Genomic DNA, 24,593 nt, shown 5'->3' on the forward strand with positions numbered 1-24,593 from the left:
GAGAGAGAGAGAGAGAGAGCAGTCATTTCACCCAGAGCTGCACAGTGAGGGTGGAGGATCTGAGGCGGCCCAGATGGGTGAGGACGTAGGAGCAGGAGCGTGCACATGGGAGAGGCAAGAACAAACCTTGTCAGTGAGCTTCCACATGCGTTACCATCCCGTGCTGCGATGTAACTTGCTTAAGAAATAAGTTACATGACCAGAAGCAGTGTGGCAAGCACCAGCTGGCACATTGAACAATGACTTCTGCATATGGCGAGAGGAGGCAAGAAAAAATAATGTTATTGAAATGGCAACACCAAAACTGACACTGCCCCCATCCCTGGCTGTGAGCGAGGTGACTCCTCCTCCCACGGTCTGGGCAGGAGCTGGGTGATGTCTCCAGCGGAGGATGACTGGTTAGTAGATGCAGGAGGGTGGCTGGGGGTGGGGCTCGCCTCACTCCTGTGGGCGGCGGCTTCATTTTCCCATCCTGCAGCCACGTGACGAGGACATTCTGGAGATGTGTCTTGCTTTGGCCACCTAGGAAGATAAGCTGCATCACCCAGGGTTGTGCCAGTCCCTGACCTGCTCAGCTAAGCTCCAGTCATGATGACATGGCGGTAACCAAAGTGACAGGGAGACCCCCAGTGTGGACCTGAGAGGGGGCGTCTGAAGCAATAAATAAATAGGAGTTAACTAAGTGCCGATTCAATGAAGAGTCATAAACATTAAATCCACTCCCCTCTTTACTCAATAAATGCACTCAGCTGTGTAATAAGATGAATAAGGTGTCATTAAGAGAAATAAATATTTACAATTTCGCAAGGGAAAAATTACTGTCAAGAGGTGTGTCTTACGTAGGGATTCTTTTGATGGTCTCTTAAAAGCATTCACTCGGAGGAACATCATCTGCTAGACAACAACAGGTCCTGTGTTCAGCAGAGTTACTTCTTTTCCATCTTAGAACCGTGCTGAAGAGATTTAGGGGAATGGCATACTCCTCAGCTGCATCTGGTCTCAGATGTTCAGACTCCATGGGAAAGTTGGCCAAGGCACACCTGTTTTAACCACCTGGGCAGGAGCCCTCGAGGTGCTGAGACATCGCTGCTCCTGGAACCCTATTATTAAGCTAAGTTACAGTCTATATTGACATTCCATCCTCCCCTGTGGTTTGTGTACGACAATGACAGTGCCCCTCGAATTCCTGCTTCTCTATTGCAATGTTGGTTATCATGTGGAACTAGAGGCCCGGTGCACGAAATTTGTGCATGGGTAAGGTCCCTAGGCCTGGCCAGTGATCAGGGCCAATTGGGGCCTTCCTTCATTCCATGCCGCCCCCTGGTGGTCAATGCATGTCATAGTGAGCGATCGGTCTCCTGGTTGAACTCCCACGGGGACAATTTGCATATTAGGCTTTTATACTAGTATATATATAGACTAGAGGCCCGGTGCACAAAATTTGTGCACGGGGGGGGGGGGGCATACCTCAGCCTGGCCTGCACCCTCTCCAATTCAGGACCCCTTGGGGAATGTCCAACTGCCGGTTTAGGCCTGATCCTGCATGGACATCCCTCTTGCAATTCAGGACCGCTGGCTTCTAACCACTCACTTGCCTGCCTGCCTGATTGCCCCTAATCCCTCTGCCTGCCTGCCTGATTGCCCCTAACCACCTCTGCCTGCCTGCCTGATGCCCCTAACTGCTCTCCCCTGCCAGCCTGATCGCCCCTAACTGCCTCTGCCTCGGCCCCCGCTACTGTGGCTTTGTCTGGAAGGACGTCCGGAAGACATCCGGTCTATCTGGTCTAATTAGCATATTACCCTTTTATTAGTATAGATTCCTGCTTCTCTATAGTAACATTAGTTATGATGCCACTGCCCTAGAATTCTCACTTCTCTGTAGCAATGGTAGTTACAATGTCCTTGCCCCTGGAGTTCTCACTTCTCTGTAGCAACATTGGTTAAGTCTGGCCAACAGACAGAGACTCGCATTCCTCATTCTCAGCGTTCTTCTTCCGCCCTGTAGGAATACCTGCCCCAGGTATGGATAATTCCCATGATGTTTGATGGGAAATGTGTCACGTGAGAGGGGCAGGTGATGACACTCCAGTCCAGATGCAGCCCTGAGATGGATGCGCACAGCGTGGGCAGCAGCCTCCTCACTGTGAGTAGGTGAAGTTGGTCTGTGGTTGTGCTTGTCATCTCTCTGTCACATTCTCATGATAGGGTCATGCCATCTACAGGAAACCCTTGGAATATGCGATCTCCACCTTTATCTTCTGAAGAGGGTTGTATAGATGTTTCTTCCTTAAGCGGTTTATGGGTTTCAGCAGGGACACGGTCCTTGGCGAGCACCCTCTCTGTGGGGAGATTTTGGCAAGGGGCCGAGTTTTTGAGGAGGTGCAGAGCCTTTGGGATTTACCGTTTCCTCTTTTGTCAGGTTTGTAGCTGGCGCTGCCCAGGCACCCCTTCACTCCACTGAGATCCTCACACCCATCTGCAAAGCTCTTCACAGCGCCCTGACCTTCCCGGCATCTGCTACCGCGGTCACCAGCCCCCATCGGCCCCTCCTTTCCATCCCACTTCCTGACCCATCTGCCTGGAGACTGCTGGCTTCATTAATCATTCACTCTGCTCTCAGTGGCCTTCTATTTCTCTAGCTTCGTCAGATAAAAATGTACCCCATTGTTGGTAACTGTTTTTATTGAGGTAAAATTTCTAGAACATAAAAGGACCACTTTGAAGTGTGAACTTCAGAGGCATTTAGCCCATTCTTGCTGATGTGTGACCACCACACCCTCCAAGTTAAACACACTCCCTTCTCTCCCACAGGAACCTGGCACCTACCTGCTCTGTCCCTATAGACCTCCCTAGTCTGGGTGTTCCATGCAAAGAGAATCATACACCTGTGTGTCCTTTTGTGTGTGTCTGGCGTCTTTCACTTAGCATAACATTTTCCACATCCACATTTCAGCAGTTAGCACTCGCTCCTTTTACAGCTGAGTAATATTGCATCGTGCGTATGGACCACATTTCATTTACACACTCACCGGCTGCTGGCCCCTGGGCTTGCCTCCACCTTTGAACTACTGTGAATAATGCCGCTGTGGATATTCAAGTACAGGTGTGTGTGAGTGTCCTTTTTCAGTTCTTTGGGGTGTTACCCCAGGCGTGAAATTGCCGGGTGATAGGTCATTTAATGTTTAACTTTTGGAGAAGCCACCAGGCTGTTTTCTGCAGAGGCGCCCGCTCGCATTCCTGCTGATGCCATGCAGATCCTGCTTCTCCACGTTCTCACTCGCTGGCTTTCTGGTTTTGGAGTGGCCGTTGCAGGGAGTGCGGAGTGCTATTTCATTGAGTTTAGCTCTGCATTTCCCTGGTGACCAAGGATTTGGCTGCTTGGCCCCTTGGGTATATTGGGAGAAATGTCTATTCAGATCCTTCATCCATTTTCTATGGGGCAGGCTTTCTGTTGTTGTTGAGTTTCCAGAGTTCTTTATTCTAGATTCTAGAATAAACCAGGTATATGATTTGCAAATATTTTCTTGCACTTGGTAGGCTGCTTTTCACTTTATTGATAAGTTTCTTTGGTCCATAAAAGTTTCTAAATTTAGTGAAATGCAATTTATCTTAATTTTGTTGTTTTTGGTGTCATATTCAAGATGCCATTGCCAAATCTGAGGTCATAAAGATTTACCCTTGTGTTTTTGCCTGGCTGGCATGGCTCAGTGATTGAGTGTCAACCTATGAACCTGGAGGTCACAGTTCAATTCTCAGTCAGGGCACATGCCTGGGTTGTAGGCTTGATCCCCAGTGTGGGGTGTGCAGGAGGCAGCCAATCACCAATTCTTTCTCATCATTGATGTTTCTCTCTCTCTCCCTATCCCTTCCTCTCTGAAATCAATCTATATATATAAAGAGCCAGGGTCCATAACGACCCAGGACTGACTGCCAAGGGGGCTGTGGATCAGGCCAGAAGATAGGCCTGAAGAGAGAAGCAGGGTCTGATTCGTAGCCTTAGTTGATTAGCACTTGCCTTTCTCTTTTGCTCCGGGCCTCTGCTGGGGCTGCTGATCAGCCCCGCCTCTCTGATCAGGCCCATTGATAGGCCCTAAGATGCTAACTGGCCTAGAAACCGACCAATCAGAACCAAATCTGGATGAAGTATGAGGAGCCAATGGCTGCCTAGGAGGCGGAGCTTTTGACGCTGACTGGCATAGAAACCGACCAATCAGAACCTAATCTGGGTGAAGTATTAGGAGCCAATGGCTGCCTAGGAGGTGGAGTTTTTGATGCTGACTGGCATAGAAACTGACCAATCAGAACCAAATCTGGGTGTACTGTGAAGGCAGAACCTAAGGTGGGGCTGAGGAGGGGTTTTAAGGGCAATAGCTGTTTGGTGTAAGGTATAAGAAAGTAGTTCAATTTTTTAATTACTAGTTTGGCAGTATAGTGCATATGACTGGCTATTAGTCCAGATATAGGGATTATGTATTTTTGTCTGCCAAGAGCATCTCCTCCTGATGAAAAAGGCTCCCCTCCCATTTAAGCAATCCTATCCTATATAATCTATCTATACTACCAAAAAGAGTAATATGCTAATTAGACCGGGTCGACAAAGCCATGGTGGTGGGGGCTGAGGCAGAGGTCGTTAGGGGTGATCAGGCTGGCAGGGGAGGGCAGTTGGGGGTGAGATCAGGCCAACAGGGGAGGGCAGTTGGGGGAGAGATCAGGCCTGTAAGGGAGGGCAGTTGGGGGTGAGATCAGGCTGGCAGGGGAGGGCAGTTAGGGGCAATCAGGCAGAGGCAGTTGAGGGCAAGATCAGGCTGGCAGGGGAGGGCAGTTAGGGGTGATCAGGCAGGCAGGCAGAGGGGTTAGGGGTGATCAGGCAGGCAGGCAGGTGAGTGGTTAGGAGCCAGCGGTCCCAGATTGCAAGAGGGATATCCGACCGCCAGATTAGGCCTGATCCCATAGGCCTAAACTGGCGGTAGGACATCCCCCAAGGGGTCCCTGATTGGAGAGGGTGCAGGCTGGGCTGAGGGGAACCCTCTCCTCCCCCTGTGCACAAATTTTGTGCACCGAGCCACTAGTAAAAATATATTTAACAACAACAAAAAATTTACCCTTGTGTTTTCTTTTAAGAGTTTTATAGTTTTAGCTCTAATCTTCAGATTCTTGTCAGCTTGCGGTTAGTTTGTGTCGATGTTGTGAGACATGGGCCCAACTTTATTCCTTTGCATGTGGACCTGGCTGTGCCAGCACCGCTGGTTGAGGGGATGGTTCCCATCTCACCCTTGTTACTACTGTTTCACCAGCCATGTGACTTACTTCCTGGGCGCTCAGTCGTATTCCTCCGGCCCACATCTGTCTTCGCCAGCACCACGCTGTCTGACCACTGTGGTTTTGTGGTGAGTTTTTAAGTCAGGAGTGTGAGCCCTCTAATTTGTTCTTTTCCAAGATGGTTTCAGCTCTTCAAAGCCCCTCATAGTTTTAAGGAACTTGAGGATCAGCTGTCCTGTAATCAAAGACTTCACAGCGGAGAAAGGCAGTGAGGATTTAAGAGGGATTCCACTGAGGCTGTAGGTTCCTGGGGAATTTGACCATCTCAACAGTATTAAGTCTTCCCAGCCACGTATTGAGGTTGTCTTCCATTTCAGAAGTGTTTTATCTTCTTCCATACACAGCTCTTACATTTTCTGGGTGGAATTTACTCCTGGGTAATTTATTCTTTTTGATGCTATTGTAAATGTAATTATGTTCTTAATTTCCTTTTGGATTATTCATTGCTAGTTTATAGAAATACAAGTAAGTTTTGGGGCCACTGTGCTAAGGTCATTTATAAATGTAGATTCTTTAGGATGCTCTATACATAAGATCATGCCAGCTGCGAATAGGTGTTGTTTTCACTGCTTCTGTGCCCATTTGGATGTTTTGATTTCCTTTTCTTACCTCATTGCTCTGGCGAGAACTCCCAGTACAATTTTAAGTAGAAGAGGAGAAAGTTGTCCCATCCCAGCTTAGTGGGAAGACTTTCAGACCTTCACCATGAAGCGTGATGTTAGCCGTGCGTTTTTCACAAATGCTCTGTAGCGTGTTGAAGAAGGTCCCTTCTATTCCAGTTTGAAAAGTGTTTTTTATGATGCAAGAATTGTTGGTTTTTGTCAAATGCTTTCTCTGCCTCGAGATGATCATGTCTTGTTTTTCTTTCCTTCTATTGATGTTGGTATCTTCACTGGTTGTTTTTCAATATGTTGGACCACACTCCTGAGATAATCCCCACCAAGTCATACTGCATAATCCTTTAAGATGCTATTGGAGCCGTTTGCTCAGTGGTTAGAGAGTCAGCCCGCAGACAGAAGGGTTGCAGACTTGATCCCCGGCTCTGGTCAGGACCTGTGCAGGAGGCAACCCATTGAAGTGTCTCTCTCACATCGATGTTTCTCTCTCTTCTCTCTCTCTCTCCCTCCCCCCTCCCATTCTCTAAAAAAAAATCAATGGAGAAAAAAGATGTGGTTGGATTCTGCTGAAAATTCTTGCATCTAAGTTTGGAAGAAATATTTGTCTGTATTTTCTTTCCTTGTGACATCTTTGTCTGGGTTTAGTATCAGGCTTAACACTGGCCTCGAAGGATCAGGTAGGGCGTATTCTCTCCTCTCCTTTTTGTTAGGAGAGTTTGAGTGGTAGTGTTCCTTCGTTAAACGATTAGCAGGATTTACTAGTGAAGCTATCTGATCTGGGCTTTCTCTGTTGCGAAGTTTTTAATTACTCATTCGGTCTTGTTATTTGTTATGGAGTGTTTGGATTTTTGGCTGGTAGTTTGTGTGTTTGTAAAAATTTGTCCATTTCATCAAGGCTGTGCAATTTGTTGGCATTCAGTTGCTCGTCAAATTCTCTTATAATCCTTTCTACTTCTGTCAGATCAGTAGCAATGCCTCTATGTCAGTTTCTGGTTTTAACAAATCCAGTCTCTCCCTTCTTTCTTAATCGGTCTACCTACATGCTTGTCGGTGTTGTTGATCTTTCCAAGGAACCGGTTTTGGTTGTGTGGGCTCTCCCTGCTGCGTTCATGTTCTTCGTTTCGTGGATCTGCTCCTCTTAAGGATCCCTTGTATGTGGTGACCTGCTTCGCTTCCTCCAAGGTTTTTCTTTTGACAGTTTGATTTTAATTGTCTCTGCATAGAAATCTTTGCATTTATCTGTCTTGGAGTGTGCTGAGCATCTTGATGTGTAAATCCAGTTCTTTTATCAAATTTGGGCACGTTTCAGCCATTATTTCTTCAAATATTCTTTCCGCCCCTTGCTCTGTGTCCCCTCCTCGCTCTCCCACTACACGTAGGGTGGTAAGCCTGGTGCTGTCCCACGGTTCCCGGAGGGTCTGGGTATTGTTCTTCGCCCTTTCTTTCCTTCCTCTCTGCCCTCAGGGGGATGGTTCCGGTGCCCGTCTTTAAGGTCTCCCATGCATTTCCTCTGCCTGTTCCAGCTGCTGCTGAAACAGTGGCAACATCTTCCTTCAGTTACTGCACCTCACACTCGGGAGTTCCTGCTTGGTTTATTTTTATAATCTGTCTCTTTGTCGATATAAGGCCAAACCAACCTCTAGTCTTTAATGTAAATGTAAACGTTAATTGGATCAGATAGATTTCTGACGTCGACCGAATCTCTCTACACCCTCACTCCTGATTTGCTCATTCATTCTGTGGAATGCTGAGAGGAGGGTCCTGGCAGCTGGACCTGCGCTTGTAAGTTTGGCTCCGCCTTTATTCCTGTCCGTTTGGGTTCACGTATGTAAAGGCGTGGCGTGACAGTTGCTGTCTTCCTGATGAACTGGCCCCTTTCCCCTCTGGGCCAGCCTTTTCCTTCTGAGGTACAGCAGGTCAGACAGCTCCACTCCTGAGGTTTCTTATGTATTAACGTGCAGACACATGGGGCAGGACGTGAGCCGTCAGTCTAGAGGCGAATCTGTCTTCTGCAGAAAGACATGTGTCAGCTGATGCTTTTAAGAATTCATTTTAAATTACCATTGTTTCCTGCTGCGACTTTTCTTTCAAAACGCAGAAATTCTGTTTGTAATGTCCCTTTTCCTGTAACTTGTTCACAGGGCTAGACTCCCTGGTTTGAAGCCGAGTGTCTGATTCTCTCAGCCTTTCTATCATTGGCGTCAGTAACCGAACGGCACTCCGGTGTCTGCCTCTGCACAGGGCCTTGCTTGCAGTGCTCAGACTCTTAGGTCTGATCATGTCGGGAAACCCTGCAGTGACACTCTTTAGACTGTTCTGGGAAAACAGCTGTCCCGAGAATTGTAGAGAGGTGTTTCTGAAATACATATTCTGTGTTCAAATAGATTTAGACACCAATTCACATTCACACTCTCTCTACTCACTAGCTATATGACCTGTGTCAAATACTTAACCCTTTCATAATTTGAAAAAAATCCCAATTTTAATCATTATATGTGTAACAATTGTGAAAATTAAAATGAAAAAAAAAGGTAAGCTCAGCTGGCGTAGCTCAGTGGTTGAGCTTCAATCTATGAACCAAGAGGTCATGGTTCGATTCCCAGTCAGGGCACATGGTTGTGGGTTCAATATCCAGTGTGGGGTGTGCAGGAGGCAGCCAGTCCATGATTCTCTCTCATCATTGATGCTTCAATCTCTCTCTTCCTCTTCTTTCCTCTCTGAAATCTCTCTATATAAAAGCCTAAGTGACCGAATGACCAGTCGCTATGACATGCACTGACCACCAGGGGACAGATGCTCAACACACAGGATCGCGCTCCCTCTTGTCTGGTTTGGGCCTGTGGAGATCGGGCTGAAACCGGCTATCCGACATCCCCCGAGGGGTCCTGGATTGTGAGAAGGCGCAGGCCAGCCTGCAGTCAATAATCATCAGTGTGGCGCTCCTGTGTGTGCTGGGTGAATGGGGCCATAGCAGTGGCGGCCGGAAGTGCCTGAGTGTCTGTGTCCGTTCGTGTCATTGTTAGAGCTGCTGATGCTGTCGTCACTAACACAGCGGTACACAACCTTCTATCCGTTTGTCCTGCAGGCGCCCCTGTGGAAGCGGGAAATAATATAGAGCTGCTTCCTAACAACAGCTTTCAATTGGCCACCCAGGCCCCGAGGCACTCAGTAGGAGACATGAGTGGCGGCACGGGCTCTTAGAGAGAATGTTCATGAACGTGAGAAGGAAACGCCATTCATGGGGAAGGGGTAGCACAGCTCTCCTGACCAAACTGTAATGGTAGAATAAAACGATGATAAAACATGACATGGAGTCCTACGATAGCATTTATTCGGACAAGTGTGTGTTCAACCAGTGATGACAACAACCAAATATTTAGCACATGAGATGGGCAGGGGTTATGGTTTCTGAACATTGGGATCCGGAAAGCTCTAAAACACCCCTCAAAACATCTGCTTCAAGTTAAATGCTCTTTGATAAAAAGCCAGTGTGCATCCCAATCACTGATCAATGGAGATTTCTCTCAGTGAGTCTGCCAGTCGCACAGTCTAACAAGAGCATTGGACACAAAAGAAACCTCCCACACCTTGTAAGTTTGCCACTGGCCTTATTTTTTTAATGCCAATTTTTCTTATCCATAAATATAAAGGTAAAACACAATGTGTGAAATTAATAATCTGAATGTTTAATTCTTTAAAACAATTTTAAAATATATTTTTATTGATTTCAGAGAGGAAGGGAGAGGGAGAGAGAGAGAGAAACATAAATGATGAAAGAGAATCATTGATCGGGTGCCTCCTGCAATCCCACACTGGGGATCGAGCCTGCAACCCAGGCCTGTGCCCTGACCAGGAACCAACACTCAACCACTGAGCCACACTGGCCGAGCTGAATGTTTAATTATTTAAAAAATATATATTTTATTGATTTTTTACAGAGAGGAAGGGACAGGGATAGAGAGTTAGAAACATTGATGAGAGCGAAATATCGATCAGCTGCCTCCTGCACACCCACTACTGGGGATGTGCCCGCAACCAAGGTACATGCCCTTGACTGGAATCGAATCTGGGACCCTTCAGTCCACAGGCCGACGCTCTATCCATTAAGCCAAACCGGTTAGGGCTGAATGTTTAATTCTTAAAACCAAAGGTGAAAAAGCAAATAATAGAAATGTAAATTCACTTTAAGCAAACATTACAAAAAGCTAGTATTTTTTTCTATATCTTGATTTATAGATTCTATGAATTAGGATGAAAATCATCAGAACCACAGTAGTTACACATGACTAAAAGCACCTGAGCAATAATTGTCACATGAAGAAACTCAATCAGTGAACAAACTGGAAATGATTTTTAACTGTGGTTGATATCAGAAAACTGAAGGTAAACTAGTAAGGTACTGACTTTGCTTATGAAAGCCACAAAAACAATAGAAACTTCTAGAGCAGTATCACTCAGTAAAGGCCAAGTAGACTGAAGAGAACACAGGCTTTGGTGTCTGACAGGTCAGATTCATCCTGGAGCCCAAGAGCTCCCACTGCTGTGTGGATGAACGCTTAGTCTGAGTTTCTTTTCTGCACACCTGGGGATCTATTATATAAAAGCCCAGCAACCGTTATGGAGGAATGACCAAACAACCGGTTGCCATGATGCACACTGACCACCAGGGGGCAGACGCTCAATGCAGGAGCTGCCCCCTGGTGGTCAGTGCACTCCCACAGGGGGAGCGCCGCTCAGCCAGAAGCCGGGCTCACAGCTGGTGAGTGCAGCGGCAGTGGCGGGAGCCTCTCCCACCTCCACAGCAGCGCTAAGGAGCAGCGAGCCAAGCAGTAAGGAGTGAGCAGGTGGCCGGTTAGGAGCAAGGGGTCCGGGAAAGCGAGAGGGCGCGGGCCGGGCTGAGGTGCCCCCCCACACCACGAATTTAGTGCATAGGGCCTCTAGTAGAAATATACTCCTCCTGGGATTGTGGTGAAACGTTACAAAGATAGAGCTCATTTCTGTCTTTTTATCACGACCGGCTGTCAGTGCACAGCGTGTCTTTGAAGCTCTTTTTTGTTAAATGAGTAAATGGATGAACCATCAAAGGAAGATGAAAAGAGCGAGTAGTGGGCAAAGAGTCCCAAAATGCTTGTTTAGGTCTCTTCTTTTGCAAATGCTGGAATGACATTTTATTGCTGATGTCAATGTAAACCAATCAACACTGCTGGAAATTAAGTTGGAAACTTGTTATAAGTGACACTTTTTCAAATGCAACGATCCTTCCTCTGAGAATTGACAGTTCACTTTTATCCTGCATAAGACAAAGGCTTTCTGTGGAAACATCTTTAACACCGTGCTAAATGTGACAGTGAAAAAAAGTAAGTCACTCTTATGTTCACCAACTAAGCACTTACTGATTGAATTTGGTGTATCCAATTGACTGTTTTGTAGGCCATTTTATTTTTATTTTTTAATATATTTTTATTGTTTATCAGTCAGAGAGGAAGGGAGAGGGAAAGAGAAACATCAGTGATGAGAAACATGGATCGGCTGCCTCCTGTGTGCCCTCTACTGGGGATAGAGCCTGCAACCTGGGCATGTGCCCTTGACCAGAATCAAACCCGGGACCTTTCAGTCCACAGGCCGATGCTCCATTCACTGAACTAAACCGGCTAGGACTGTAGGCCATTTTAAAGGTGTGTATAAAGTTCTTATATAAAAACGCAGGATAAATTTTGTTTCTACATCTGTTTGTTCTGGCAGCATCTTTAACAGCTTCGTGTACTTTACCTTACTCTCGCATTAGGAAAATGTGAATAGTGTGAAATAAGGAAGCAAACATGAGTCACAATCCTCACATTTATAAAACCATCACATAAAGTGTAAAGGGAGTGACTCTCGGCCGTCGGACATCCCGTGACACTGTGCGAGGTGGACAGTCTGTGACTGCCGCCTGGGGTGGGGTGGTCACGTGATGGTGCTGGTTGGAATAACAGGGTACAAACTTTTGTATGTTCACATATATGACTGTGGCCCGGCCGGCATGGCTCAGTGGTTGAGCATCAATCTATGAACCAGGAGGCCATGGTTTAATTCCTGGTCAGGGCACATGCCCAGGTTGTGGGCTTGATCCTCAGTCTGGGGCGTGCAGGAGGCAGCCCATCAATGATTCTCTCTCATCATTGATGTTTCTATCTCTCTCTCCCTCTCCCTTCCTCTCTGAAATCAACAAAAATAAGTTTAAAAAACACACAGACGTATGACTGTGCATAAGGCTTTCACGTGGGGAAAAAGAATGCCTAGGGCATCTGCAATGAGGACTGGTCATGTTCGTTTCCAAACTCCCTTCACAGCCATGAAGATGACGGAATTAAACAGTGGGAGGGCCAAAGGTCCGAGGCCACATTATCCACCGACAGGAAGCCAGGGCAGCTGCTGTGCAGCGCAGAGAGGGGAGCGGAGACCGGGCGCTGTGCAGGGTCCTGGGGCGAGAGGCCCAGCTCTGCGGCCGCGCCTGCAGTCACACTGTGCACAGCGCCCTGGCAGCGGCAGGCCCAGCGGCCTCCTAGCCTCCCCTGTGAGAAGGGAACCTGTCACAGGTGCGCCGGCTCGGGCACATGCCACTGTCAGGGCAACAAAATGCAAATAACATTAAGCTCGAATGGCATGGGAATGCCCTGCTGATTTGAATGAATCTGAGTCAGTATAACCAAAAGTGCTGTCTGAGAGAGATGGTCTCCTGTTGCTGATGGAAAACAGCAACAGGCGGTAAGCCATAACAAGAACGGCAGGCGGCTTCTTTATCTGGGCGTCAGACGGTTTAAAATAAGCATGTGGGGCCGCCCACGGTTCAGCATCGACCCAGGAGCCAGGAGGTCACGGTTCCAGTCCCGGTCAGGGCACAGGCCCGGGTGGTGGGCTCCATCCCGTGTGGGGCGTGCAGGAGGCAGCCGATGCATGATTCTCTCTCATCCTTGATGTTTCTCTCTCTCCCTCTCCCTTCCTCTCTGAAGTCAATAAACATATATTTTAAAAAATAAACAAGTGGGTCAAAATGTTGACAGACCCTCCGGACAAGCACACTGACTCACCGCGGCTGCATGTTTCCGGGCCCGGGCTGGGAAGGCTGGTGTCACGCCGCACGCCTCCCAGGCCGCCAGGAAACGCGTCATGACCACATGCATCACCAAGGCTGGTTTGGGGATCATTAGAGAAGCTGGTTTAAAGGTATGGAAGGCGTTGGCTAATGTCACGGAAAACCCAGAGGGAGCGGCTGTGAGCGCTGACCCGGCATCTGAGGTCACCAGACCCCGGGCCCTCTTGTCTCTGCTGTGACCCCTGCCCTGTCCCCTCGGATGGTCGCTGCTTCCCTGGCTGGGTGGCTAACAGTGGCATCTGAAGACGCCTGCGCAGGGTTCACAGCGAACGTCAGGACGAGTGGCTTCCAGGGTCTCCTCCAGCACAAGGCGGAGGAACTTCCAGAAGCTCTGCACACATCACCGCGGCTCTCTGGGCCACAGGCCGAGGATGAGGCAGGGCAGCGGCGGAGGGCCGGGCCCCTGCAGCGTGCGAGATGCGAGGCCCAGAAAGTGACGCCTGGCCGCCCGGTGGAGGAGGAGGGCGAGGAGCAGGCAGCAGGCGGCGGGAACACCCAGAGGCGGTGCTCAGTACCCGTCTCAGTGCATGAGGAGAGGATGGCACTTCCCAGGGCGGGTCCTTGTCATGGTGCACAGGGCTCAGCAGGTCCTGAGACTGCCTGTCCCTGGGCTTCCTGCCAGGTCACCGCAGGACAGTCAGGCCTCACGCTGCCCCCAGCCGCGCCGCCAGCGCCCCGTTCTGTCGGCCCGTCCGCGGCTGTTCGCTGAGCCAAGTTCCCTCTGAGGCCCGGCACTCTCACACGTGAAGTGACCCGGTTGTTTGACCCAGAAAGATGCTCTGTCCCCGGCGCTCAAGGCCCCCAAACCCCGTCCCCGGCCGCGAGAGACGGGCTCGGCGCCCCTTCGCTGCGACACGGACCTCGTGGCCTCCTGTGGCTCCGGCCACCACTCCGTGGGCCTGGTTTCAGATCTTCCGGTAACTTGTATAAGGACACTTCCTTCTCTTCAGTCTGTTCTGCTAAAACTGTAGTCCAAGAGCAATGAACCCTCATAGTCTCAGAAATTAACTTAAAAACAATTATTCCAATGGGCAGGACGGGAGTCCATGTCCAGAGAACTTAGAAATAAGTAAGATGAAGTTATTTGCCTGCAGACATTTCCACTTTAAAGGCGTTTCATTGCTCTTAGAGCGTGGCTGTAAAGTTCAACCGTCGCTGACCCAGTCCAGGTCCACGGCAGGGCCTTGCATAAGACTCACAGCCGATTTCACGTTGGAGGAGGCAGAGCCCTGCAGGAGAACGAACCTCCCAGCCTCTGCGGGCTCTGGGCCTTGCTTGCTCCCGACGGCAGCGCTGGTTAAGGGCTGTTAGTGCCACGTAAACGTCCCATCTGGGAGAAGATGCCTCCAGCGGGTTCGTATGAGGCCATTTGGGTGGGTTTATGTGAAAACCACGGCAGAGAGGCCTGGGATTGCAGCGGCTCTAACAGCACAGCCCACGCCCTCTCACGCGGCCAGTCCCGGGTGGGCGTGGGCCACTCCAGCCGCTGGGGCGTGTCCTCTGCCCGGGCCAGGCGCTCACTGCACACCCAGTGGGAGGAGCAGGAGCCGCCAGCTGAGGGCCGGCCAGGAGGGCACAGTCCCCTGTGCTCAGACCCCAGTGGGACCTCGGCCCCGCGCTCACGGTGGTTGCAGGAGCGGCGGGAAGAGCCGTTGGCAGAGTGACCAGCGGTCTAATCCTGTGTTCCCGTGACAGAGGGACGGCTGTGTCGGGAGACACGTCTCGGGAGCTGTTGCGAGCGTTGACATCGGGCATTGACTGTGTCCCGGATCCCAATGTGAGAAATCCGACCACCGTGAGCTGCATCCGTCTGAGACAAACATGAACTCGGCGTCAGCTCCTTGCCTGTTCATGTATGATCATTCTTACTGTGCTGTGGCGGATGTGAGTTTGGAGGAAGGAAGCTAACAGTATTTATCAAGAAGCAATTCAAACTTCCCTTTCAGTTGGTGATGGAATCCGCCTGGTGTGGCCGCGGAGGGGGGTGACCGCGTGCCGTGCTCGGGCCCAGCAGCGCCGGTGGGTGTGGGCCGCTCGGCCACGGGGACAGCCTCCGGGCAGACCCTTCGGTGCCCAAACCATGTCAGTTTTCCTGTTTCCCCACTCACTGCCTGTAGCTCCTGCCCCTCCCACATCACTGAGCTTGGCCGCACACGTGCACCTGTGGACACGCCTGTGATTGAATTTGTGGCTCAAAAGCAAACAAGCGGGCGCTTTTCCTCCACAGAAGAGAGGAAATGAAGAAAAGGGATGAAAAGGGATGAAATAATTAGGAACGTGTCCTGAATGGAAAATTCTGAAGGAAAGTCATTATGGTTCCCGTGTGACTGTGAGGAGGGGCCCGCGGGGTGTCCCCTGTGGGATGCGTCTCTTTCCGGGATGGCAGTGCGGCTGCGGCGCTGTAAGCGCTCAGCTCCTCAGGCCGGGGCTCTCCTCCCTGCGCGAGGCTCAGCTCCCTGGTCACCGCGTCCCCCAGGGCCACGGCCACAGGTGGCACGAGGGCCAGAGAATCCGTCGGATCTAACTGGCCCCAGGAGCTGCGTCTCTCCAAGTGACGTGCTCAGAAGACAGGTGCGCTACGGCTTTGGATGGGGCCGGCGAAGGGCCGGGGCCGGGGGTTGTGCCTGGCCCGGCACGGCTTCTGGAAGGGGAGGACCCGCTGGAGGGCCACCCGGGTGCCCAAGGACACGGCTACCTGCCCGCTTCGCACCAAGCCCTGGTCTCGTGAGCTCCCCACTGAGCAGGAGCCCAGCAAGCCCAGTCCTGAGCCGGCTCCCAGTGGGAACTGCCCGCGGCCGTGTTCGTGCCCACGGGCCCCCATCTCTCCTGCTCAGAGTTAAACCCCGGGCCCCAGGCTCTCAGCTCAGCTCACCCATCAGGACGGCGGCACCTGCCAGGCTCCTTGAGTCAGACGGAGAGGAGTGACCGGCCGGACGGCCAGTGCTAATGCCGCTGTTCCTGCTCCGCCCTCTGCAGCTGCGGCCGACTCGGTGTCCTGGGGAGCTCAGCCATCATCCAGGAACTGCTTTTAGCGCAAGTCCACGCGGGAAGATCTATGTGGGGCAGGCAGAGGCAAGGTGGGCGGGCCACTGGCCATGTGACATCATAATCCAGGTGGGCGGGGCACTGGCTGTGTGACATCATAATCCAGGTGGGCGGGGCACTGGCTGTGTGACATCATGATCCAGGTGGGCAGGGCACTGGCCGTGTGACATCATAATCCAGGTGGGCGGGGCACTGGCCGTGTGACATCATAATCCAGGTGGGCGGGACATTGGCCGTGTGACATCATAATCCAGGTGAGCAGGGCACTGGCCGTGTGACATCATAATCCAGGTGGGCGGGGCACTGGCCGTGTGACATCATAATCCAGGTGAGCAGGGCACTGGCCATGTGACATCATAATCCAGGTGGGCGGGGCACTGGCTGTGTGACATCATAATCCAGGTGGGCGGGGCACTGGCTGTGTGACATCATGATCCAGGTGGGCAGGGCACTGTGACATCATGATCGCGGAGTGCGCCTGCACAGGCCTGTGTGGAGGATGCACCTGGCACACCAGGAGAGGGACCGGCTGCTTGTGAAGGATGCAGCAGGTACTTCACCGATTCGACTTGGGGACAGAGGAAAGCTCCGGACACGGCCTGTCTGAGAAGGAGGCTCGGGAGCAGTGTGTAGGCCTGACGCCATGCCGTGCCGCGCCACACCAGGGCAGGTGGACGGGCGGTGGATGTGACCACCCTCTGCAGGGCAGACGTGGGGGGCCGGGGCCCGGGGCGTTCCCGACGTCACAGAAGTCACTCTCGGTGAGCCGTGACGTGATGGGCTGCAGTGACCTGACACGCAGCCTGTGCTTTCTGAGTGCCCACGGCCTCTGACAGCCGGGGCCGGGCTCCTCCCGGCATCATGCTGACTCCTGTCCCTGCTGCCGTGTTGCACGCTGTGTGGAACGGAGGGGCGTGGGAGCCTGGTGGGCGAGGCATCGAAGGCCATCGGAGGCCAGCCGTGAGCCTCTGAGCCAGGCCCAGGGCGGTGCGTGGGGCAGGTCAGCCTCCGTCCCCCACTGTGCGCAGGACACATAAGAAAGCACCCAAACACTCCAGCATGAAACTGTAGCGTTTTAAATGCCTAAATCTTACATGTCTTGTGAGTTTTATTCCTAACAAGTTTCTAATAACAATTAGGTGTTTCTCCTGATATTTCCATTCTCTTCATCTAAAGAAAACCAAATATGTGTTGTTTCAAAACTGAGACCGTGTGAGGGATCCTGGAGGTGTCTGGGTCTTGGGCCCATCCTGGCGTAGGGTTGCCTGCCAGGGACCAAGTCTCTGCCGGGGAGGTGACATCCCTCGGTGTGGGCTGAGTCCTGCGTCAGGGCCTGGGGGCGTGGAGGAACGGGGTACTGCTCTGTCCTTTTCTGCAGAGATGCCTGCTTCCTAGGGGGCAGGGAGGGCTTGGAGGCTAGACAGGTCAAGTGGGTCAGGAGCACAAGTGGGGGACAGCGCCGTCCCCAGACCAAACCCTGCCCCCTTGATCGTGGGGTGCCCAGAGGTGCCCAGGGGTGGTGCAGGGATGAAGTGAGCTGCACATGCTTAACATCATTCGTTCCAAGATCATCACTTTCAAGAACACTGTTGAGCCCGGCCAGTGTGGCTCAGTGGTTGGAACATTGACCTATGAACCAGGAGGTCACAGTTTGATTCCAGGGTTGTGGGCTCGATCCCCAGTGTGGGGCGTGCAGGAGGCAGCCCATCGATGATTCTCTCTCATCACTGATGATTCTATCTCTTCCTCTCCCTTCCTCTCTGACAGCAATAAAAATATATTTTTTTTAAAAAAGAAAGCTTCCTTTAAAAAAAAATCACAAACAGAAACTATTTCTAGGAGGACAGGTGCCATTTAGAACCATCCCATAGTTTTCAGCGGGAATTCTCCACAGACAGCGCGGACGGGTCCAGGTGTGCTGCCTGGCCCAGAGCAGGTGCCCTCCGCGGGGCCGCGGCGTGGCTCTGCTGGGAGCCCGTGGTGTCTCAGAAGGCCCCCCCACCCCCCGTCAGGTGCGGACACGCTCGTGGCCCCGAACAAAGGCCAGCACTTCCGCCCAGCTGCTCTGAAGGCCCTTGTGCGCGTCGCGTTCGTGGGGACAAAGGCGGGCTCAGGGACGTCGCCTCACAAAGCGGCATTGAGGGCCAGCCGGAGCCGGACAAACGCACATTTCATCCAACACAGCCTGATTGTTGCAGCCCTTCTGGGGGGAAGAATAAGAATGTCACGAGTGGTCACAGCGCGGGGCGGCGCCTCCTCCCCGCGGGCATGGCGCTCGCCACCCACCTTCTGGGAGCCCGCCCTGCCAGCCTTTAGGCGGGGTCTGGCCACGGTCATGGCGTGACTTGACGGGGATCTTAAGCGCGACTGTCCACGGAGTGGTGCAGACAGACATGGCAGGGATGACAGGCAAACACAGCAAGTGAAGTCCCCGCAGGGAGGGTCACACCCACTTCTGTGGGGCCGTGGAGGGCTCTGCCTCCTGAGGCTGGAATTGGATCAAGACAGAGGTGCTTCCCCACCCGGCGCGGCTCAGGGCTGAGCATCGACCTGTGAACCAGGAGGTCAGGGTTCGATCCCCGGTCAGGGCACATGCCCGGGTTGCAAGCTCGATCCCCAATGGGGGGTGTGCAGGAGGCAGCTGATCAATGTGTCTCTCATCGATGGTGCTCTCTCTCCCTCTCCCCTCCTCTCTGAAATCAATAAAAATATATATTAAAAACAAACAAACACAGGGGTGCTTTGAGGCTGTAGGGCAGGTGCCGAGGAGGTGCAGTCTGGTCAGACTCTCATTCCCACCAGCGTTGATTTCGGGGTCCCTCCAGCGCCTCCAGGAAAGAGGTGTAAGAACTGGCCACTGAGTGTGACACCCCTGAGTGTGAACACTGAGCTGCAGGGACGGTGGCTCCTCGGACCCCACGTCCTGCCGTCAGCCAGACCCTCACGTGGTGGGAGTCAGGCCTGAGAGCCACACACCTGCGGGAGGCACGGGGCCCTCTGTCCTTGAAGGTTCTGCTGGTCTCAGCGTCGCCAATGCTCGCGGCCCCCAGTTAAAGCGGCTCGAGGGCTGTGGCCAGAGACCGGCTTCACAGGACCCTCCCCCGTTCGGGCTGGCCTCTGTGGGACAGTGTCATCACCCCGCTCCTCTCTCAGCTCTCCACGCAGAGGACTACGCCCCTTGCTCGCCTCTCCCCAGCTCCTGCCTCTGCCCTCCCGCCCGCCCCTGCCCCTCCCCTCCCCTGCCATCCCCTGCCCTGTCCTCCCCCGCCCTCCCCTGCCTTCCCTCCCCTCCCCTCCCCTCCCCTCCCCCCCCTGCCCTCCTCTCTCCTCCCCTCCCCTGCCCCGCCCTCCCCCGCCCTCCCCCGCCCTCCCCCTCCCTCCCCTGCCCTGCCCTGCCCTGTCCTCCCCTGCCCTCCCCTGCCCTCCCCTGCCTTCCCTCCCCTCCCCTGCCCTCCTCTCTCCTGCCCTCCCCTGCCCTGCCCTCCCCTCCCCCGCCCTCCCCCCGCCCTCCCCTGCCCTCCCCTGCCCTCCCCTCCCCTGCCCCGCCCTCCCCCGCCCTCCCCCTCCCTCCCCTGCCCTGCCCTGTCCTCCCCTGCCCTCCCCTGCCTTCCCTCCCCTCCCCTGCCCTCCTCTCTCCTCCCCTCCCCTCCCCTCCCCTCCCCCGCCCTCCCCCGCCTTCCCCTGCCCTCCCCTGCCCTGCCCTGCCCTCCCCTCCCTGCTCCCCCCCCCGCCCTCCCCCGCCCTCCCCTGCCCTCACACTGGGCTCCTGTTGCTCCTCACACATACCAAGTGTGGCTTGCCCCAGAAACCTTGCAGTGACTTTCCTTCTTCCCAGAATGCTCTGCTGGGAGGTCTCCCCCTGTGCACCCCTTATCTCTTCATGTCCTTGCCAGTCTCAGCTTTCTACCGTCCACACAGCAGCTAGCAAACCACAGCCATGGCCGACCTGGTCCGGGCACAAAGCCTTGCAGAGTGGCCACGGGTGAGCCGATGCACACTCTCTGTGCCAGGCCAGGGTCCCGGCAGGCGAGGCGAGGCACCACGGCTGCGCGCCTGAGGCGGGGAGTGGGTGGCATTTAGGCGAGAGGTGTGGGGGGGTCGGGCACAGGCTGGCGGGGCAGGAATGGGCAGGAAGGAGCACAGAGCCCAGCTGCTTGGGGGACAAGAGCACGTTGCCTGCGATTCTTATTCCAAAACACCTTCCGTGTTCACGCTCAGCAGATCCCTGTGGATCCTGAACTTGACCTTGGCACACGTCTGTCTCCCACTTCCCTTAGCAAGGAACTGTGCGTCAGCCGGAGTGCCGAGCCGCCTCTCAGGCCTTCCTTGCGCATGGAGCTGGGCGATTGGGTGATGGGGCGATGGGGCAATGGGGCGCCTACCCCTCCTCACCCCCCCACCCTGCCCTGCCCGCTGGGCCTCCTGCTGAGCAGTGACCTGCAGGAGGACACAGACTCCACAAGGTCCCAGGAGGTGGCCAAGGCCAGGTCACCGGGCAGCCCAGGGCCCACCAGGTAGTTCACCAAGAAGTGGTGCAAAGGCGATGGAAACTGGCCGATCTGTGTGAATGTGTTGAATCTGTTCTCAGTGGGTGACGTGGTTGGCGCCAGATGATCCAGTTGTGACACAGCTGGGTCCAGAGATAAGCCATGGAGTCCCTCCCTGGGGGAAATCTGACCTCAGCCGTGGAGCGGCTCTGAGCCGCCTTCCCAGCGCTCCTGGCTCCACACGCCTCCTCACGGAGCCCAGACATCATTCCACAGCTACCCGGGTTTCTGCTCGAACACGCCATGCTCGCAGGGTTTGATCGCAACATTGTAGGTGGATTCCGGGGCCACCACACGATTGGGACGTGAGTGCTGGTCCCGGCAGGAGCCAGAGCCAGAGACGCCGCGCTGGCGGCAGGCGGGCCCTGTCCATGCGACCTTCGTCGCCTCGCCACCGTGGGTTAGGACAGAGAGTATTGGCGCTGGGCCAGCTGGGCGAGAGCAGGGCGTGAAGATGCAGCCCTGGGCGGCGAAGGGCGGCCTTCAGGAGCGGTAGTCCCCTCGGAAGTTCTCTGCTTCTCCGTCTCCCCAGGTGCTGGTCCCAGGGCTGATGGCTGGGCTGCTCTGTACGAGCCGTGTGCAGGGCGTGGGGACCCAGGGTGACACGTGGCACGGCAGAGCCCTGCGTCCTGAGCCGATGAGAGGGGGACAGGGAGACATTGTCTGTCTTCCGCAGCCGCTGTGGTCATCCCGCTATTGGGCGCACAGCAAGCCCGCCGTGTTCGTATTCGAGGAGCCAGCGCACCACGGAGGGGTGAGGGGCGAGGCCGGAGAGGCGGAGAGGAAGCCGGGAGAGTCAGGCAGGTCTCCTTGGCCACAGGGGAGCACCTACCTTCGTCCGAGTGGCGGCCACAGAGAAAGGGCTTCAGGAAAGCAGTTGGACTGCAGGGTAAAGCCCAGACAGGTGTGTGCCCCGGGGCGACTGAGGGCTGGGGGGAATCCGTGAGACTCAGGGCCTGGCCGGCTCACTGCATGACATCCAAGAGCAGCAGCTCCCGCCCCGGGGCAGTGAGTGAGCCGAGGACCGCCAGGTTGGCCTTTGTGGCTGGTGATGAGGGAGAAAGGAGGGGTTCCGTTCTGAGCACGTCACCTGAAAGACTGTGGCGTCATGTAAGACATGGGGTTGGCATGTGAGTCTGTGATGTCCGTTGGGAATTTCAGAAGCAGAGGGCTCCCCGTTACAGCAGAGGGGCCCCCTCCACCCCTTCCGGGCTGTAGGGTCGGCTCTGTGTCCTGACGACCCAGAGGGAGACCTTGCTGGGACGGTGGCTGAGCCAGGAGGCAGATGGGAAGGGAAGGCGTCCTAGTGTTGGGGAGCGAACGCGGGTAAAGACCACTGGAGTCCAAACCAAATTAAAATTTAGGGAACCTTTATTGCCGGCCGGCGGCTGATCTGCCTTCCAGATAGGTAGGTCAGAGAGCAGCCCCGACCCTTGGTGTAGGACCACTTTTAAGCACATTAACCACACCCTGTTTTTGCAGAACAAGCAATCCTAAGACAAAACAGTTTTTCCCAAGTAACATCAAGATTATACCGATGACGACCATGTTACTCACAGGGTCATCCTGTTCTTCAGAAGGCTGACAGTGTTCTATCTAGCAAGGCTATTTTGTGAGGTGCAGGGGGAAGGGGCCATGAAGCCATATCTCAAGGCCTGGCCTGGTGTCAGCACTGGCAACTCTATCTGGGGTGTAGTCCACGGCCTCTCTGGAATGCTCAAAAATTCCCACTCTCCAACACTAGCTGCTGCCTCCAGCCGGTCCGGTCCCAGTCCCCACACTGAGCCACAGCCCAGGGGGAGGCCTCAGCTTGGGGAGTCACGTGGTCTGCTCAGCACGGTGTTGGCCGGTGTGACAGGGGAACCACCCACGTGGCAGCAGGCCTGGGTCCCTGCACCCAGTTAGGCCGCTTCCGGTCACCACTTCCAGCGGGGACGCCATCCGCGCGTTGTCACTGAGATACGAACGTGGCCGAGCCATTCCACCCACACGCCAGAATGCCCACCGAATCCCACGCTGGCTGTCCGGTCTGTGGCCCCCACACCCACCCTGGCGCTGGGGGACTCTGCCAGGGGAAGGGGAAGCGGCCATGAAGCCGTATCTCAAGGTCCCTCCCCTTGTTCCCTTCACCAGCAGAGCGGGACAGGCAGTTAGCTGTAGCCGCACCCCCGGTGCCAGCACCAGCACCTCTCATCCACAGACCTCAGGCCCCTGAGCACTGCACACCCGGCAGGGATGTGGGGTGACCCCCCACCCTACCCCACAGTGTCAGGACCAACAACTAAAGCACAAGCATTATATAATGTAGAGGAGAGGAGAAACGGGAGCCATTCTGTGAGTGGAGGAGGGGCATTCCCACAAAACCTTCCTAAAGAAGCTTAAAAATAAAAGTGGGTTGCTTGGCTGGTGTGGCTCATTGGTTGAATGTCGACCTATGAACCAGGAGGTCACAGTTTGATTCCCGTCAGGGCACATGCCTGGGTTGTGGGCTCAATCCCCCGTGTGAGGTGTGAAGGAGAGAGCTGATCCATGATTCTCTCTCATCATTGATGTTTCTCTCTCTTTCCCTCTCCCTCCCTCTCTCAAATCAATAAAAAAATATTTTTAAAAAATAGATTTACCATTTTATCCAGGAAGATCAGGCAGAAGGAGGGGCAGATGGAGGAAGAAGGGAGGGGCAGGGGAGGGTGGGGTGGGAAGGAGGGGTGAGGGAGAAGAAGGAGAAAGAGGGAGGGCTGGGGAGGGAGAGGGAGGGGAAGGGAGAGGGAGGAACCACAGAGTCACCTGGGACCCAGGTGTGTTTTTAGGGAGGTAGAGGCAGGTGGGGGTGGGCGAGGGCAGAGGCTACAGGAGGGCCAGATGCCCTGGGGAGGGTTTGCTGACCCCAGGCAGTGGCACTCAGGAAGCGGCAGTGTGAGCTCACACATGTCAGAACTACTGTCCCAGGTAAGGGCACCTGCCCACCTCTTCGCGGCGCCCACCATGACGCGAGCCAAACATGGTGGCTGCTTTTAAGCAACGTGAATGAGACCCTGTGTCTCAGCTTAATAACGTCCAGACTTGGGGTTCATAAGTGTCACCGGAGGCTCTCGCTGAAAACACTAGTTCCCTGTCAGCACCCTGACTTCTGGGACCCTTACTCCAACCTCCAACCACAGGGGAGCTTCAAAAACCTCGTGAAATACAGAGAAAGAACCGCGGCCGCTGTCCCTGACAGCAGGGTCTGCAGACACATGAGCAACAGGCCCGTAGGCACGAGCGCAGGCGGAGGGTGTCAGCCGGCACCGGGATGGGGCGGGCGAGGTGCAGCCAGGTAGAAGCTGGCTAAGCCGCGGGGACGTCCCGCGCAGCAGGGTGACCCGGGACAGCACCGCCTCGCGTGTGAAAGCGGCTCGGAGAGCAGACCCTCACGGCGCCCGTCACGAGGGAGGCCTGCAGCCGCCCTGCCTTCCGTGGGGCTGCGGCTCCGCGCGGACAAGCGTGCGGGTTACGTTGCGCCTGAAACTGCCTTGTCCGGAGGGCGTCCGGGAGCCGGTGCTCCCGCCTGGGCAGCGACCCGGGCCCTGGCCGAGTGGAGGGGCTGAGACTCCGGCTGCGCAGCCAAGGCCGCTTGGACCACGCGTTAAAAATCCTCCTAACATTTTCACTTCACTCCTGGTCACGGTCAGGGGCTTGGCTGCCGCGTGGACACCCGTGGCAGCGGGCACCAACCTCGCACCTTCACACGCTTTCTAGCCGTGAAGTGTGAACAAGCTCAGCCGGCCACCATGCCGTGGGTCTGGTGGGAAGAGACAGACGTTCCAGTCCTGCGCTTTAGGGGTGAGGACTGATGCTTCTGGCCCTCTCGCCACACATCTCAGAGCCCAAATCAGGAGTGGGAGGGGTTCCCGCCTCCTGTTAGCTGCAGAGGGCAGCCTGTGTCTGTCTGTG

At 54.3% G+C, this 24,593-nt stretch overlaps 1 long non-coding RNA gene across 1 annotated transcript; it reads right to left on the minus strand.

Moving 5' to 3' along the window:
* Positions 1-265: 265 nt before the first annotated feature.
* Positions 266-16,147, minus strand: LOC114227577 (uncharacterized). The gene is made up of 2 exons (XR_003613635.1): positions 15,944-16,147; positions 266-522 (listed from the first exon to the last, which is right to left on the minus strand). It is a non-coding gene; the product is annotated as an uncharacterized LOC114227577 (long non-coding RNA).
* Between the last annotated feature and the right edge of the window lie 8,446 nt (positions 16,148-24,593).

Source organism: Eptesicus fuscus, chromosome 6 (genome assembly GCF_027574615.1).
Source record: "Eptesicus fuscus isolate TK198812 chromosome 6, DD_ASM_mEF_20220401, whole genome shotgun sequence".
Taxonomy (NCBI): domain Eukaryota; kingdom Metazoa; phylum Chordata; class Mammalia; order Chiroptera; family Vespertilionidae; genus Eptesicus; species Eptesicus fuscus.